Here is a 19,949-nt window from a genome sequence, read left to right as displayed (position 1 = left end):
TTTACTGAAACATGATCTCACCCTGTGAAAGCAGCCATTTGTCTTACTCACATAAATCTCTCTGACACCTTACATGATCATCTTTTTCCTGTTTCTGAACCAGTCCATATATTTTCTTGTCATAAAAATCTGAAACTTGCTTCCACAAAACTCAATTAGCAATATCTATTGTCTACCCCATTTTAGAATCACTTTTTCACAACAAAGAGAGACCATCAAGCATTGAATGAGTTTGCCCGGTGAGGTTGTGTGGTCTTTAACCTTGGAAATTTTCAAGACCAGACAGAATAATGCCGTGAGCAACCTGGTCAAACCTTGTAACTGACCATGCTTTCAGCAAGAGGATGGATGGTATCCTGAAGTCCCTTCCCGCCTGAATTATTTTATGATACCACAAGCACTGAGACACAGCTCAGAGCCGAAACCCCTAACATCTGCTCTTCTGATACAGTGAAACAACCGTCTGGCTGGCTCTGGGAACTGCAAGAAGGAAATCCTCTCTTTCATCCTGTTCTTTGGGCCCTGCTTTAGTGTATAATTTTTGCCACCATGCAGGGACTGTTCTTGTATCAAGAACACCCCTCTGTCCCATTTGCCCTTGTGATGTGAGGTCATATTATCAACAGCAACTCAACAATATAGAGGATTGTAACAGAAATATTCAGATTATCATGTTTGAAGGATGAAATTTAATATCTGGTATGGAAAAAAACGAAGGAACAAACACCAAGAGAGGTTTTATGAGAATGACATCCATTAATGTCCACTAGATTTGCAGGTCACCAAGAGCACAGACACCCAAATCAAAAAAAAATTACAGTGAGTAAACCCTGACAGCTCACACAGCTTGTACACAATAGAGCAACCAAACACTGACAGCTCCCACAAGGTATGAAAAAGCATACTCAAAACAATATGACTGCCAAACTAAGTGAGAACCATGAGGAGTGACGAAGACTTGACAGCTGGCATCCTTTGTTCCCTAGACCACTGAAGGGAAACCTGGGCAGATGGCCTGCATACAAGTATCCTGGTGCATATGAGTACATGGGTAGGAGATTGTGAGTGTGAATGAATGATTGAAATCAATTTTGCTTAAAAATAAAACCATCTTATCCTGTAAAGTCCAGCATTAAGACTTGTTATATTGCTGTGTCTCCTACAACAAGACAGACTGAGACTCCCCAGGGACACAACAGCAATGTGCAGGCAGAGACTGGGAGTGCAGTGAATTTTAGGCCACCAGCTTTGGAACTGCCAGATGGGATTAGAACAGCCAGTAAGATTCCCAAGACACCAAGCTAGCCATGTTCATGCAGTTTTTTTCTCAGTACATGGAGGGTAGTCCACACCACACTTTGATGCACTGTCATTCTATATAAGAAAAAAAAAAAAAAAAAAGGTTGTTTATTCTTTGTAATTATTGTCCTCAGACAATTCTCAGAATTCTGTTGTGTTTGTTAATTTAAATTATGTTTTCTTTTCTTATTTTTAGCATGAAACTCCCTCTATCTACAGGAGTTCAAGCTTCCCAGTATTGAACTGTGTTTATCAATTCAGGCAATTAGTCTATCGAAGTAATTTTTTACTGCACTTTATTTTTCTGTCAATGACTATGTTTCTCTAGTTTTTACTCTCAGGAAGTTTTATCTCTCTTCTGCACATCATCTTCCCTGGGTCATTGCTTTACAAAGTGAATATAATTGCTTTAGTGCTTATTCATAGATATTCACTCTCTCTGCTCATTTGTTTAAAATATTTTCTCTCTCTTGGAATTCCAAGTCAGTAGGTCATCACTGTAATGTATTCACCAGCTTTGTACGTGTGTTTCGAAAAGCATTCTTGCACCCACAGTTTGAAAGCAGGAAAAAAGGTTTCATTTGCCATCTTTAACAGGAATTGCTTAGCTAAGAGCCTGGGTAGTATGTTGAAAATGTAATTCTAAATTAATGGATGGACACATTATGTCCATGACTTTCTCTCATCAGCTTTTTGTTGCCCCTTTAAAAAAAAAAAAAATCAAATACTTGCTATAAAGTCATTTTTCCAGAAACATACTGACTGTGCTTAATTAAATTACTGCTTACTGGATAGTGCCCAAGAGACTGTCACAGATTAGTGTTTCTGGTGTATTCACTCTGCAGAATTCTAACTTAAATGTCCACTGCTACTTGAAATTTTCTTAACACCTTTTCAAAATTTAGATGGCTTATATTAAATTCATTATTCCATTGGTTCCGCCATCTGCTTCCAAATGAACCTATACAACAATATACCTTTTTTCAGCCAATGCCAATCCATGTCCTTGAAGCAATGCCTTTTTGGTGATGAAATAAATCTAAAGGAAAGGATAATCCAGACAAACCTTCCCATTATTTAGTGCATGGTGAGGTCAACCTGAGTTTCTGATGTTAATGTTCCAACTAAGTACCAATCTCCTTGAGGAAGGCCTGCATAACTGCAAAGAACTTCTCTAGGTATGTGCTGTTGCAAAGATTTTTTTTTGTACAGACCAAACAGCAAAAGTTTTTTGTAGTCCCTATTAATTGATGCTCTTCATGATTTACTCTCTTCCATTTTTAATCACCTGAGCTCATTTTGATTTCAACTGCATAGGCTGTGGAATAGGTTTGGCAGGAGATTAATGTGGCAAGTACCACCCATAGGTTTGCTTAAAGAGATATCATCTTTACAAGGGTAACAAACAATATGAAGTAGTCTCTAGACATTGATTTCCTTGCTGGTTTAACCAGTCAGGCATTGAATTTATCAATAAGGTAAAAGGCTCCAAGGGGATAAATGCCAGTTGTATCCTCACCATGCAGAGCATGTTAATTGACTGCAAGTGCAGCTACTGCTTCTCTTTTCCATGAAACACAGTATAAATCTATTAATTTTAACAAATTTATATTTGTTCATTTTTTTAAAGAAAACAGGTTGGCAGCACAAAGTAAACAGCTATATTTTTATGGTATATTATATAGGTTACCACTCCATTTTGCAGCTTGTGTTAGCCAAGAGCTTTCCTGTTTGTGTGTTATTAAAACAGAGAGAAAAATATGCTTGAGAGCTTTAACTTGGGTTGACCATGCTGCTTGATTTTGCAAACTAAATTACCTTCTTTTATAGCTAAAAAGCTCTCTGATACAAATTCTGATACGAATGTGTTTTTTCTTGTAATTGAACCTTCAGTAGTCAATATCAAGCATGAAGCCAGCAGTTTGTTAACCTAATAAACACATTAAAGGGAAAACAAGAAATACTTTTTTACTTGCCTGAAAACTGTTAATAGTGTCCTTGTAAGAGAAGCTGTAAGACAAATTACAACAGAAGTCAAGAAAAGTAGTACATAAACTGAGACAAACCAAAAGAAAAAAAACAAACCCAAAACATTATAATCATACATTCTTCCTGTTGCAGTCTTTTTTTTCTTTTTAATTATTTGCTGCATTTTATTCTGAGTAAAGTATGTTCTGTTGGGCTGAGTATGAAGAAAAGAATACTCACTTTTTCTTCGTCTTTAGTATCAAGACATAAGAGTTACTGATAAACCCCAGAAACTTCTGGTTCCTGAACTGAATTTCTCAATAGTTTTATGTAAGGATCACCTGGCCTTTCAGTAAAAAAAAAAAAAATAAAAAGAAAAATAAAAAAAGGTGTTACATGGTCTATTTACTTTGCAAATATTTTTTGCAAATTGTGGAAAGGAGACAAGAAAAATACATAAAGTGCTTGGTGCCCTTCTGAACTCAATTCTTCAGTTTTCCAGAGACATAATCTGACTTGATGTAGACACATTTAAAAACAAATGAAGGGTACATTTACTCTGTCAAATAACTTTGTACTCAAATTTACCCTTGAAACTTCCTCCCTTTTTTTTTTATTTAAGTGGCATGGATAGAATACTGCAGCAGACAGGTTTTTTTGCTCTCCTACAACAACTTTCCACAACATCCCAGCAAATTTCAGGTCTTCAAATGCCATCACATACCCTCATGTCAGACGTTAGGCCAAGCAAGACACATCTTCAGTTTCATGTAAAAAAGACTACACTCTGGTGAGCTGTGCTGCACTTTGAATTAAAAAATAAAAGTAAAAATAAATAAAGCCACACATCAAAAGGGAGGTTTATGTCTTAGAGCTTACATTGTGGCCCAGAGGAGATGCACAATCATGTCCTACACAGTGTGGATGTGTCCAGCCTGTGTAGAAGGGGAAGAGGGGATATCCTTGGGAATGTGTACATGAGAATTCACCTGTACCAGGTGGGGTTACAGAGCTACCTGTCCAAGGTGAACACCTTCTCAGAATGGGGCAGGAGCCCACTGATCATTCTTCCCAGAAAGAAGGGGCACTTACCAAACAGTTAAAAAGGCACTGGTGGTATATGTAAGAGAGTGAGTTTTTTCCCAATTTATTTCATTATTATGTCTAGTAACCACTTTGCAGATGCCTTTGTATTGTCTTAGAAATCACTAACAGTCTGGAAAACCTTAAAGTCACTTTATCTTGTCAGAAATAAGAGGCAAAACAGCAGAAGAGCCCTTAGCAGACAAGGAAACAAGGTGATAGGCTTCACCTCATAACTCAGCCTTATGAGACCCCACATTTTGTGTCCATGTACGAGAAGCTCTTAGTGAGTCACAGACTGGAGTGACCAGCTGGGACCATCACACACAGAGTCTCAAGCTGGGAAGAAACATGCAGCATGGGATGGCGAGTGGGAGATGAATGGGTTTACATCCGGATGCTAAGAGGTAAGATACATCCATGTAACTCTCACCCTTAGTGAACTGTGGCAAGTCTAGTTACAGACTACAGATTTTGAAATGTTTCGAAAACATAGCATTAAATCTAAGCAATAAGTGTTTTTAAGATACTCTGTTTTGACATCACGTATAAAGGGATCGTAGACTGCCCTTGTTTACTGTGAATTTGAGATTTAATGTTACTAACTCCCAAGGGAGTATATTTACTGCATTAGCACTATTCTGCAGCCACCTGTGAGTTACTGATTAGACAGGATGTGTAAGAAACAAAAGGTGTCTTTGGGAAAATATGGGAACAAAAAGAAGTCACTGAAACACTGTTGCATATTCCCTTTGGAAACATTCATTTGAGGCAATAACACTTCTTAGGAGTGAGCAATGTTTTTCTAATTGCTTGTATTATCTCATTACCGGTGTTTCACAACAGGTAGTAGATAGGTTGTAACTGGCAAATCTCTACAGACTCCACACAGAAGCATAAACACACAAGAAAAAAAAATCATTTCAGTGATTACCTTCCAAGCCTTTAATAATAGCAGTTAAGGCCTGATTTAAAAGCCTCCCTTCTGATGGTAATAGCCTATTCATCAAATGTTATTATACAGTGATGATAGTCATTGTGCAGTAAAATTCTTAGCATTTAGCACTAAATGTTGATTTTTTTTTTTTCCCAGATATTTAAATCATGGCAAGCAGTGGAGAGATTGGCCTGAAGAATGGCTATCTAACCCCAAAACACATCAAGCTTTAAAATTAATTTTCCAGATGTATGCTTATTTAGCTTTGAAAGGAAAATTATTACACATTAACAAATAAGAAATATGATTAATTGCCAACATGATATATTTCTTAAAATGAAAATTATTTCTATTAATTCTAAATAAATATTGAATTGTTTAACCCATTTAAGACGTTATCTTTGAGTTAAAACAGCCCTTTCCTTTTGACTGAAACAGGAATTTCATGAATGGTTATGTTTCTCTGTAAATGCCAGTCCTTGGGTATGCTATAGCATTTATTTTATGTTTAAATCTTAATTATTTTTATAAATTCTATTTAGATATATATAACTGTGGTGCCATAAAACAAGTAAAATATTAAAAACCTCTAAAATCTTGATAGGCCCCTGAAGAAAACATCAAGTATCTGATCTATTTTTACATGTATATAAGTGTTCAGTCAAAGGGGGTGTAAAAGTCTTACTTAGATGTAAACACATTATAGATATCAGAACCTGAGTGAGAGGAATGTCTTTTTTACTAATCTCAAAAGAACTGGATCAGGCTTTGTCTTTAGAATAATATGTTCTGGGTATCAACTATGGAGTTTTATTGTATCACTTTGTCAATGAGTCAGATCTTGTGCTCCTTTTATTTATTTCTATCCTTTCGCAGAACATATGATGTGGAAATCTGATAACCAGTGAAGATGTGTTGGAGGAAAATTACTGCTAGTCCTCTATAAAGTGGTACTGTCAAAGTATTTAAAATATCTGTGATTTTTTTTCCCCAGAAATTTATATAAAATTAGACAGATCATAATATAATAGTGATGAAAGAAGCAAGACTTAAACTTTACTATTAGAACACAGAAATTGTAATACTTCTTCATTTACCTTTGTGACATTTACAAATAATTATCATATGTGATCTTTATCTAAACCAGCAAATAAATCAATGCAACACTAATAATTGTTTTGGAATGAACTACAGATTATATTTTCCTCTTATCAGCTATTACTCTAGAAATAACATGGATACTTGATATTCAATGCATGTAATGCAAAAGACACCTCACATCATTTACTTAGTTCAAGCAAAAGACATCTTTCACTTCCAAAAATCCTTACCTACAATAATCAGTATGAATTACGGCCAATTTCCTGTAAGAACTATCAACATTTTCTACATGAATGACAAGATATGCAGCCCTGTTATACTGTTCTGCTGTGAGGATCCTCTGAGTAAAAAGGTTTCATGTTATTTGAGTAATGCTTTAGAAGTATATTAGATTTATTTACCTACATCACTACAGTTTCTCAAGAAGAAGCTAGTTTCTATTTCACAAAAATGTAAAGCACTATTAATTTGAGATTAAATGTTTAATGGTTTGATTACTATGAACAGTACTGGTTCATTGTTTTTAACACATTATCCTTAATGAGTATTCTCTCCATCATGATTTCTAATTTAGTCTTTAGTAATTTGCAGTAACAGATTAGCTAGCTGTCAAGGGATAAAGCTGCACACAAACACCATGTTTGGACTTGCGGCTGGGGGTGTGGAGGAAGTGGTTTGGTGACTTTTCCAGATAAGAAAGGACCTTCTGCTGTTGGACTAATGGCAGACTGAGGTGTACTCTAACAGACTTATGATCCTAGGTGAACATCTTTCCAACAAACTAAGCACCCCAAAAAATATTTCCAGAAAAATGCACAATGCGAAACAGTTAATTGCCAAAGTAGTTTTCATCAGATTTTGCAGAAAATTCCTCAAAGTTTCACAATAAATTGTACAATGTGTTCAGCATTACATATAACACTTAAACATTATAGATACCTGGTTTTGCCCTGAACCAGAAAGAAACTGCATCACATCTCCTCCATACATTTCTTCTACACAAGTGTTTACTAAAGTTGTATGTATGCTGCTGAATATGTTGACCGTGGGATCCCAAGCCAAGAGGGGCTCACACAGGTTTGTGTCCACCCTGCTCATGGCTAGTCCCATTTGTAGGAGACTGGCTACATCAAGACCTCATAGGTTTCAGCTTTGGGTCTCCTGTCTTCATACTGTGCTTTTATTGCCATAAGAAGAAAGTGGGTGAGAAAGAGAGAGACTGGATGTTCTTTTTGGTTTGAAGTCTTTGAAATAATTTCAGGACTGTGCAGCAGCCCAGTAGAGCTGTTTTCTGAAAGTACAAAGATATGACTGTGTTGCATACTGTAGGGAATGTCTTGGCACTTGAAGGTGCAAAGAGTCCTGGGATAGCACTGAAGGCCAAAGGGTGCAAAATCTGGGGCGATCTTATCCACACATCTTGAGATGAGTCACCTAAATTTCTGAAACGATCCAGGAGAAATTAGTTTCTTCTAAACTGCCTTTTGCAGGCAGTGCTTCTCAGTATGTATGTATGAGTCCCACGAGTCTAACTTAGCTGGTTAAATTCACTCTGCCCATCCAGGTACTCATAGTGGAGGCACTAAAATGATATTAAGCAGCTTCCTTTAAGCATCAGACTCTGACTGATTTGTCTCCACTTCTTCAATGTTGCCCTTTACTCTCACTGTACGTACAAGTGTTCTCAAAAAAAATGAGATGTTTTGAAAAGCTAATAATTTATATTAAGCACTTAGAGGAAATAGGGCAATTTGAAAATCCACCTTTAACTCACAAGAGGTTTGCCAGAGTTTCATTAACTATAAAATGCTGATTATTAATTTACAGCATTCAAATATTGCAAGGATTATATAGATAGTTATTATAAAGCAGCTTGGTCCCAACTCCATCATTTTTCAGGAATCACTTTAGGCAGCCACCTAAAACCGCTCCTGACTAAAGGTCACACAAGTTTAGGAGACTGCCATCAGGACATAACTCTGGTGCTTCCATGTATTTAAGATGAAAGATAACATCTAATGATTCTTCTGTACAGACATCAGCATCTGGTCTTCTTCTTTAAACTAGATAAACACAAACTCAAATCTGTATATAAACTCTGTAGGTGAATTAAATACTGTTATACTAAAAGTAAAGGACTCTTGTTCTTCCTAAGTCTCATCATCCAAATATGGCATTCAATTTGCATCAAAGATGTTACATATTAAGATTATTCATTCTGGAAATAAAAATGATCATATAGCATAATTTCTTCCAATGATATAATATATTTAGGGAAGACTCCCATTTTATTTTTTCTCTCTTAGCATACTATATGCACTATGTGAGTTTTTTATTGAAACAATAAAGATACAACCTTTAATTTATTTTCTTCTGAACAAAACCAATGAATGCACTATACCTCTTGAAGAAAAGCAAATTACAATATGATGTTGAATTTGTTGTCTCAAGAAACCTGAGAGCAGGTCAAACATGTGACCTATCAGAACTTTGGAAAAAAAAAAAAAAAAAACGGAAAAAGAATTTTGCATATGTTAAAGTGATTTTCAAATTAAAAAAAAAAAAAGCAACTAATGACTGTTTGAAAGGCAACCTTATTTATTTCTTCCTAATGCATTCACTTTTGTTAACATTACAACCACAGTAGAGTGCTTCTTTATTTTCTAGTACTTGATTTAGTGTCAGTATATAATCCTACTATCACCATAGCATTGCTTACCTTTAAACTGAATTTAACAATGCTGCAGATTTCATTGGAAAACTTGAAAAATGTGTTGCACACTGCACTGAGTTAAGATCATTGTACATTCATTAGATAGCAGGTTTTTTTTACGTTTGAGAATTAAAGTTATATCAGCATTTATAGCTATTACTGAATTTCTCATGTTAGAGACTTAAATGGTAATAACACTCTCTCAAGATTCCAAAATTGCAGCCGGAGATGTACACAGTATTTCTCAACTTCCTGTCATTCTTTTAGAACTTTTAATTACTTTTCTGTGAAGGCAGAAGTTACCACAGGGGCTCAAATACTTCATAATTATAGATACTCTCATGTCTTTTTCAGGCAATCTCATGCCATTTGCAGTTTATTCCCATGACTCACACAGAAGTTTCTGCAACAAGTTCATGTATAAAAGCTGTAAGATGATTGATGAAGTAATAGTTTTTACCAGTATTATCCTACATACTAGACTTTTCCTGAATCACTGAATGACGCTAAAACTCATCACAGTTCTCAGCTGTTGAAGACTGATGTCCAAATACTCAAAAGAATCTCTTTTTTCAAACTTCATGTTACTCCCTCAAACTCTTTTGAATCATATTGCCTGTTGGGACATGGGTTTATTCACTTAGATCCTTTTAACTATTACACATGAGGCAAGAAAAAATTGGTTTTACCACACTGACTAAGAGTCCAGCTGAAAAGACTGAAGCTGCATTTCCTGCCATAAGATATTTGCTCTATTTAAAAGAAAAATTCAAATTTAGCAGTCCTCACGACTAAATAGCTTTTCATGTTAAGCAGCATGCAGTATGAAGAAAGCCTCAAACATACTACTTCACCAGTAAGGAAGATATTTTCTTGTACTGGATAAAAATGTAGTTTCCAAGTTCTTTAAGGTCTTTTGACTTCTTTATCAAGTGTGTATGTATAGTGGTCCCTTCAATACAAAGAAACAATGTGATCTCATAAGAAAATGTATTTTAGTCCCTGCTTTCATAGTTTGAATTTTAAGTGATAATCTGAAAACATATCATTGATTCACTGAGACCTGTCTCCATTCTACAACTGTTAGCCAATATCAGCAAGATGATTGTATTTTAGAAATAATATTAGGCTTCACTAAGCATTAGGTAGCCATAATTTCAGGCAACTCGAATCTTTAAATGCAGTAGAATCAGATGTTTCTTTCCTTTGATACCACTAAACTTAAAATTATCTTGGTTATCATCAGAAGTGTTAATCATTTATCAATATATGATCTTTTCAGAAGTATTGATTTCAAAAATATAATATAATAATATTATATTATTTATGTTATTTTCTATTAACTCATATTAGTGGTATATGAATGCTTTGCAAACACAATAAAATGTATCCTGACGGCACACAAAACTTTCATCCCAACAAATGCCCGATCACTATCTTCAAGCCTATATTTTTTTTTTTTTTTAATATATAAACTGGACCTCGGGCAAATCATGGAATTGACGCTGAAATAAGATCACAAGTTGTGAATCTCCCTTGTATAGATGTATGTTTTTGTCTTCCCAATCTTATTTGCAACATGTACCACTAATAAAATCTTATCTCATCAGAAAGAAGCAACTTGTATCTAAAAGTGTTCTGAAACCCCTCTACTTCATACTAATAGATAATGATGAGAAACTGAACCTCAGTTCAACTGATTTATTCATTCTTAAATATAGCTGTCTTCCCACTGCTTTTTAGCCCCCAGACACAGGCAACCACAGCTGCCACTACACTGTGGGATTCCCCAAGTGCAAATTTACACCCTGGTATATCTCTTACCATGTTCTGGTTTCCATTGGAAGGAAACCCTGGCATGGATAGAGTGAAAGTCACAGTGCTCTACAGCTGTGTTCCTGGTCTAGAGGAACAAGCATACTGTGGAATATAAATGCCACATAGCCACAGTCTAATTTCAGCCATTGCTACGAAGTCAAGTGCCAATTATAGACAGAAGACACACAGTACTACCTAATCTTCACCACATCTGATTACTATAATTGTAATATTAAAGAGCTGGTAGAGGATTACCTCTTGAATGAAACAGTTGGATGAAGATTCAGATGTGACTTGAAGCTGAATCCAATCAGCTCAGCAATATTTCTGCCATCTATACTCAAGTTGGCAGTATCTCTGCTGTTACCTGACAAAAGGCTCTGACCTATCTTGATGGAAAATGATCTGTGCTCATTTATTTATCACTGCTCAGCCAGAGAGTGCAGTGATACTTAAGGAACACTGACATCTTCAGTGCCTTGGTATTCTCAACTGATACAGTGTGCTTCAGCTCATCAGACCTGCTGTGCGGTAACCAGAGCATGCTTATAGAATTAATAATTAAGTTCATTGCCTCTAAAAGCTTTCTGTAAATAAGCTAGGAATTTCAGCATGGGAAAAAAATGATGGAGGTATAATAGGAGTCAATAAAATTATGAGTAGTGCAAAGAGGTAAGTAGTGATTGAGTCTTCATTTTTGTTTTTTTTTCTAATAAAAGCACCACAGGCTGTCAAACAAAGCTAGGTGTGACATTCAAAAGAAGAAAAAGTAGATCTTCACACACTGTGTAAGTAGTCTGTTGAACTGCCTAACACAAGACATAGTAAATACTGAGTGGGTTTTTGAATTCAAGTGGAGACTATAGAAGCTCGTGGAAGAAATTTTCAACAATAGTTATTAACTGCAAACAAATCCACGTTATTGTTCAGATTCCTTGCGCTGCAAGTTTCTAAAGACTGCAAGAGTGTGCTGAGAAAATTTAATAACGTTTGTTCTGTTCCTATACACTTTCATAGATGTCTGGTTTTGGTTAATACTAGAAAGATGATGCGGGATCTTTTGGTGTGACTTTCTACAGGAATTCTATCCTCATCACGTCTTCTTTATCATGAAAGCACTCTATAACCACAAAAATTTGAGGTCCATGTTAATGAAAGAAAGCTAGTGAATGAAGTTGATCAGTAGATAGTCCCTTTACCTGTTCTTTCCTAATGTCACTCCCTGTCTTTGGGGTCATTTCCTGTGTAACAAATTTCTGGGCAAGGGCAATGTGAAGGAGTCAGAGTTCAGGAATTAAATCTTTTGTCTACAAGGTAAATATGTCGCAGCCCTGGGCAGTGTAGACATAACCAGGCTGGTGCCCACTGGCCTCAGGGCCATGGATTTGTTTCTGATCCTTATTATTTAGCAACATGGTTAGAGCCTCCTCTAAAAACTACCCCAACGCCAGATTTACATACTTTTTCTGTTGTAAACCTGCAGAAGCACTATCAAAGTTTGTCAACTCTAGTATGTATGACCCTGCATGTCAAAGCATGCTTAAAATGTCTTTACCTCCTATGAAAACTTCCATGTTCTGTTTGCTCCAGAAACTGTTCCTTCCTAGTGTTATCAGAAAATAATAGCAGACAGCTTTAATGTTGTGGCAGATCTGAACTCTCCTGCAAGAAAATGGGTTTTATATGGGACTGGGAAATTACTAAGAATTGACAGTTACAAATGTTGGTATGTTTGTTTTGAAGTATAAGTTGTTTTTATTTTGTTTTGTTTTGTTTTGGTGTTTTCTTCTGCTTTTCATACTCTTTCTTCTATTCCACACAGCTACCAGGTTGAAGCACTATACTAAACACATTTCTTCCTTACAGAGGTGGGCAAGAATAAATACAGGACTAACATCAGTCACATTGCTTAACCCAGCACTGAGAGGCACTAGAATGTGAGTGCAGTGTAAGAACTTATGAACTGTGGAGCAGAAATTCACAAAAAAAATAAAGTGAGGTGCATACAGAATAAGTGGCTTCCTAAGGTCATAATGGAAGTTTCTGTGAGAACAAGAAATAAAACCCAGATCTTCGGGTCTGATGCTTTTATCATATGATCATCACAAAAAGGAAAGTCATCTCTGGTTAACACTGCATGGTTTATTCCCAGGTGTACCACATCCCTGGGACAGTAGTTATCAACTGTTAATAAAGTTAAGACCTCTTTATTACAGCAATAAGCCAACCTTGCATACACATAAAGCAGAACCAAGATCTTGATTGTCCACCTCTCTTTAATAGCTCTACAGAGCAAATTTATGAACAGTACTCTCTTTAGACTCCTTTTATTTGTAACTTTTTTATTTTTAATACAACCTTGCCCCCAAGTACTACTGAGGGAAACTGATACTACATTTTTAGGGCAGATACATAAGTTTAACATCACAGATTAAGTTTTTCCAGTGTAATTTTCCAAATGTCAGAAGTGCAAGTGCAATCTATCTTTTAAAGTCAAAATTTGAAAAGCGGAGGCCTGTGCTGTATCTCTGTCCTTAATCTGTAGTTTTTCAACTAGGGATTATTCTTCTCCACCTCTCAAAAGTGTTACAAGAGTGAATCCGATTTATACTAAGTAGATGAAGATCTGTGCAGGAAAGTCACTATACGGGTTGCAAATGTTATTGGGACACCTCTTTTTCATTTAAGCTAGGGCTTGTACACACAAGGAGATTATTTTGGGATGAGCCTCTAGTTCAGAATGAATCAAATGTTCCACAGTCATTTCTATGAGTAGGTTGCTCAACACAAATTTAAGTACTGCATAGGGCTACTCTCTCCACAATACTCTCTCCTCTGTATGGGTATTTTGGTGGTCTCAGATTGGGGTTCAGATACCGGTAATCTAGATATGCACATTCAAGATAGACACCCTACTTTTACTTCCTGGTGAATGGAAATTAATGGGCACTTTTGGGACACAGCCTGTGTGATCTATTTAATCACATTTAAGTTAAAGTGAGATGAATCAGTCATCCTGAGTGTTTTCCTGTGAAAGGAAAACACATAAAGTATTCAGATACTGACATTTGCACTGGCAATGTCCATATTTCTCAGATTAATTCTACGTTTAACTGTGTGTATTAATGAACCACAGTCCTCCAGTGGAAAGTTGAAAGCTCAACTTTTGACTGTTCTTTACTTCCTGCTCCACTGTACATCCATTTCTCTTCTTTCTGATACAGATCCTCATGTTTATCTTCCAATAGTGAAGCTGAGACATGCCAAGACAAAATATTTCCCATCTTAAAGTTGGTGAGTGTTTGCCAGTTTGGACAAGGAGCTTTGGCAGCAGTACCTGTAGTTGCCTGATAGCAGCAAGAAAATTAGAAGTGATATATACATCAATAGCTTGTGAAGTTGTATCCATGGATCAGGCTGTGACTCAACGGCAAGAGTAAATGACCCTTTAACACTTCTGGTGCTGGATAAAACATTCCACTCCAACAAGCATTGATTTGATATCAACTCCTTTTCTAATCATTTGAACACAGAACTATGGCCTTAGTTCAAATCTTTTTATAGGGTCATTTCTAAGAGGAAAAGATATCTATGGCAATGGATGTAGAATACCAACAAAACAAATACCATTTTTCTGAAGCTCTGTGCAGATCTGTTTTCAACACTGCAGGACAGCATGAAACCTCCTCTATCTATTTATAAAGTTGTGGCCATCACTCACCATTATGGACATCACTATAAAAATCAGATCTAAACTACCAAAACTGCCCAGAAGTAACTAACACCTTAACTAGTCCTAATTGTCTGTGTAGATTTTAAAGTCTGTAATTTCTCAGAGGTTGTGGATAACTTTGTATGGATTTTTGATTCCCACATCACACAGGACAACAGACAGAACCCACATGCTTCTTTCTGCTGCTTCTCTTCATTCAAAAGTTGGTTGACCACATTGGCAATTTTACCAAAGGATTCAGAATATCAACTGACACCTCTTTTATTTAACTTTAAAAGTATATTTGTTTCTATATAATTATTGATTTAAATACTGTTGAAATTCCCTTGTAATTTTGACTAATTCAGTTTTTTCTCTGCTTACTTGATCTATGAAATCTTTAATTAGACAGTAGTTAGTCATTAGTTATGACTAATTTACTCTGACTTCAGCTCTCTAGACCACTAATCACCTAACCTCCCTCTATAACTAATAAGGAATAATATCACAGGCTAAAATAAATATCTAAGTCAGATGAATTGCCCTCTGCAGTACCAGTTCTAGTTAAACTTTATGAATTTCCACTTGGATTACAGAAAAACCTCTTTATCTCTTGCTTAATCCAGCAACAAAAGACTGTAAAGGGTGCATTTGGGACACTCAGGGGAAGCTGCTGCTGCCTCCTGCTGAATGTTACTTGCTTTGTGACATGATTGTACATCACATACTCCAAAATACCCAAGGGAAAAAGAGAAAGAGCTTCCCTCTGAACCCTGAGATGTTCAATAGGGAAAGTTCTTACAATGTTGTGAGGAGTTAAAAAAACTTCTCTCATTCCAAGTGACAGATGCCAAAGGCACTAACTCAGAGATGCCCAGTGTTCCTGTTCTGAGGACTAGAGTTATTTTCACAATTTTAAACTTACACGTTATTCAACTGGCTATGAGGTTTCCTCGCATTATATTTTATTATATATTTCATAGAAATCCCATGCGATAGCTCATGAACAATTTCATAGATACTTGTAAGAAATGTCACAAACAGTTTTATGTCAACAAACTGCTTTCATGTTTAAGAAGTGGGATGGGTTACATGACTGGAGTGCTCCAGTGGAAGGATACAAGATCTTTAAGAAGGACAGGCTGGGAAAATGAGGATGTAGGGGAACCTGGTGTTACTGGTAGATAGTAATTTGAACATGAAGAAGCAATGTGCCCTTGCAACCACAGCTATCCTGGGCTGCATTAGGCAGGCTACTGACAGCAGGTAGAGGGAGATGATTCTCCCACTTTATTCAGCATTGGTGAGGCCATACCTGGAGTACTGTGTCCTCTTATGGGCTCCCCACTACCAGAGAGACATGAACATACTGGAGAGAGTCCAATGAAGGGCCATAAAGATGATTAAGGGACTGCAGAATGTGGAAACCTATGAGGAAAGGTTGAGAGATCTGTGACTGTATAGCTTAAAGGAGGTTCAAGGGCAGGATCTTCTCAGCGTATATAAATACCTGCAGGGAAGGTGTAAAGAGACATGACCAGGCTCTTTTCAGTGGTGCCCAGTGACAGGACCAGAGGCAATGAGCACAAACTGAAAACACAGGATGTTCCCTCTGAACATCAGGAAACACTTTTTCACTGTGAGGGTAACTGAGCACTTGCACAGGATGCCTGAGGAGGCTGTAGAGTCTTCATGCTTGGAGGCATTCAAAAATCATCTGAACTTGGTTCTGGCCAACCTGTTCTAGGTGACCCTGCTTGAGCAAAAGTGTTTGTCCAGGTGGCCTCCAGAGATGCCTTCTGACCTCAACTATTCTGTGATTCTGTGAACAGTTCTTCTGGAACTTTCCATGAAAGGGTATTTTGTTTCATGTGGTATTTCACTGTAGTTGTAACTCAGTGTGTTTTTTTCTTCATACGTTGCTTAATATTTCATGAAAACATCATAAATCTTATATGACAATTTCAGATATATTTCTCATGAGTGTTTCATGAAATATTTCATGAGCATTGCTATGACATTTCATGAACTTGCTTATGCTTGAGGACAAAATATATCATCAAACATTTCATGACTGTTTCCAGAATATTATCCAAGTTTTTATGGAAATTACGATATTTCAGAGATAGTTAGGTTAAATACTTATTGACTGCTTTCCAATCAAACTTTTTTTTCTTAATATGCAACTTCTAAAAAAAAATAAAACACCAAAGCACAAAGGTTTGAATCTCCTTAGGTATTTTTAGATGACAGTTTGACACAAATAAAGTGATAAAGTGACAGCATAAATACATCCAACAACCTTCACAGCCAGACATTTTGTCAGAATGTGAAAATACATGTCTGTTAGGAAATTCAACTTGCATCCAGGCATGGAATTACCTAGGGTGGGTGCTTAAAAAATGTTGTCTTTTCTTATTTTCCTTTTCACCCCCATTACTAATGTTGTTACAATTACATGTCACCAAAATCACTGCTCTGTGTATTTCAGATTTTACATACGATGCCTTTACAGTAACTAGTGGAGTGATGCACCCCAGAAAAATCTGCCTCTTGGTTGTGAAGACATTTTCACACTATTTGGTGTGAGGTGGATGTAAGAAACAATATGTAACATTTACCAAGAATTATAGGCTGAGTTGCCTTTCAGTGATAGACAGGAAGGAGACAACTGCGACTCTTTTCAGGTAAAGCAGTCTTCAACAAGTGCCTCTATTTGTCCTTGGCACTTTTATAATGTCCTGAGCTCTATGGAATGAGGTCTCTATTGTTCCTCTTCTGACCCTGCAGAACTCTGTTCCAGAGACACCTCATTAGTGTCCTTCGAAACTCCTAGAAAAATCAACAAACACATACATTCTCTCTTCTAGTTACCTAGACATAGGAGTTGGAAAACAAATAACACACTTATTTTTGAGTACCAGAACGCTTAAGATTTTGGGCTTGTGGGAGACGAGAAAAGTAACAAGAAGCTATTACTCGCTACACATTTTCCTTAATATGAATGATAGAATATATTACCGTAAGCTTTGGTATAACATTTTCAACTCTTCTTCCTTCCCAGTATTAGAATAATAAAGAAACAGTAAGATATTTTCTACCTTACTTATGCCATGTTCTGAAACTATACTACAACTATCTTTTTTTGCTACTATTTTATAATGTTTGAAAAACAAATACAAGTTCCATGCACTGCTTGTTGGGAGAGCCTGGAAATCTGCACTTGACCGACTCATGAGAAGTGGTTGGTTGACTGGCAGGAGTCGCTCCCTGCCAGTCAATCCAAGTTACTGAATGAACTCCCAAGCTACAGAAGGGTCATGGCTGACATGACAGCTAACTGTGGTGGGGTTGTGGAGATCAGGTTAAAAGTCACATGTGCATCTCTGTAGAAACTGCTTATGCTGATAGAAGTTCCCACCAAAAATAATAATAATAATAATAATAATAATAATAATAATAATAATAATAATAATAATAATAATAATAATAAAAATAATGAGCTTCTTCAGTCCAACCTCCTTCTCCAGCAGGCAGGGCCAGCCCTGTGATCAGATCATGTTCTTCTCCGGGCTTTAACCAGTCAGGCCACAAAAAAAATCTAAGGTTGAAGTGTGAACAACCTGTTCATTATTTTCTCTCCCCATGGTGAATAGTTTTCTCTTTATATTCTGCCTGAACCTTATTTGATTCAGTTTATGCCCACATCATTCAGCACTATATAGAGCCTGGATCCATCCTCCCAGTACCTTTTGGGGGAAAGCGATTAAGTCCTACCTGAAACCTTTTCTTTTCCAGGTTCAACAAGACCAATTTCTTCAGTTTGTCTTCACAGGGAACACATTCCAGAATATTAGAAATTATAACTGCATATTCAGAGTCAAGTTAAAAAAAAAAAAAATCTAGAAAAAGATAAAACCAAAAGAGAGGTGTAGCTCTGCTTAAGAATCATTTTATATGCTGTGCAATGCTCAAAGTAAAAGTAATAGATTTTTTGCAATTAGTGCTCAGAACCTCAGGACTTAAAAATATGCTCCACCATTTGTTCCCTTGGTGCCTTATTATCTCTGTAAATCTTCATCTATATGGAAGGTTAAGCAGTGATATGTTCCCCAAAAAGAATTTATCTACTACTGAAATGTGAATCTTCATACTAGATAAAAATTCCAGATAAAATGTTGTGCAATAAATGCCATGTAAAATATTGTATTCACAACTGTGAGATGTGCCTCAGAAATTCTATTACGTTAATAATTTCAGCCATAGCACTAAATAAACATTGAAGAAAATTAATTTGGATGGTGTTTTCTTTTCACAGTAACAAATTCAATTATATAAATAGTATGTTGCAACTTGGACTTCTGGTAAGAGAGAAGGTGTTACATGATAGCAAGAAGGGGATGTTATAAGAAATGATAATGAGAATTAAATATCTTCGAAGGAGCTAAAGTTAGCTTCAGGCAGAGAACATAAAAACTCCCAAAGCAAATGTGTATTAGAAACCATCTCTTTGCTCCGATCCATGTTTCAAGCATACAATTTGAGGGTAAAAAACTTGAACCTGCTCCTATTTCTACACAAAATTATTACACCCAACCACCATTTCTTAAACAATGACCAGGTCTTATACCACTCCAAAAATTTTCTGAATAATATTTCTAAATACCACTGCAATTTACCATAATATGTCACAAAAAGGTGCATATTTGATGACCACATCACCATCTTCTGCATTGCTTCAGACTTTTGTCAGATAGTTAAGCTAACTATTAAGATTTCTTTCTTATCAAAATTTGTCTTGGGGTAGGAGAATGAAAGAAATTGTGGCACCTGTATTAGCAAATAAAACAAATCAGAAACTGCTCTTGATGTCAGCTTGCCTGGCATGTTGTCCTTTCATACTTTTAAACACTTTTGCCTCACCAAACTACATATATGCATCTCAAGCCGATAAATTGGGGATGTTCTTTGGCCATTTCTCTCCCTCAGACCATTACTGGTCATTGTCAGCTACGGTGCTGACATGGCTGCATCGAAATCTTCCCTCAGAATATGTGCAGTCACTGTACAGTCCATTTTGTGCCAGTACAATCATCTGTGTTCAGCATAAGGCTACTTGCACAGACAGAGCTAACTTCTTGAGGTCCTCTAAAACTCTGTTTCCTCATACTTTTAGGAGAGCCCTAGATACACCTACGTTTGCTCATCTCATTGCTCTCCACAATAAAAGATCCTTTTCTCCATAACACAAGACATCTCACAAGAAAAACAAAACAAAAGAAGTTCTTCCTAGTCAGAGAACATACGATAACACAAAC

The sequence above is a fragment of the Columba livia genome, chromosome 1 (genome assembly GCF_036013475.1).
Source record: "Columba livia isolate bColLiv1 breed racing homer chromosome 1, bColLiv1.pat.W.v2, whole genome shotgun sequence".
Taxonomy (NCBI): domain Eukaryota; kingdom Metazoa; phylum Chordata; class Aves; order Columbiformes; family Columbidae; genus Columba; species Columba livia.
This window is presented reverse-complemented; position numbering follows the sequence as displayed.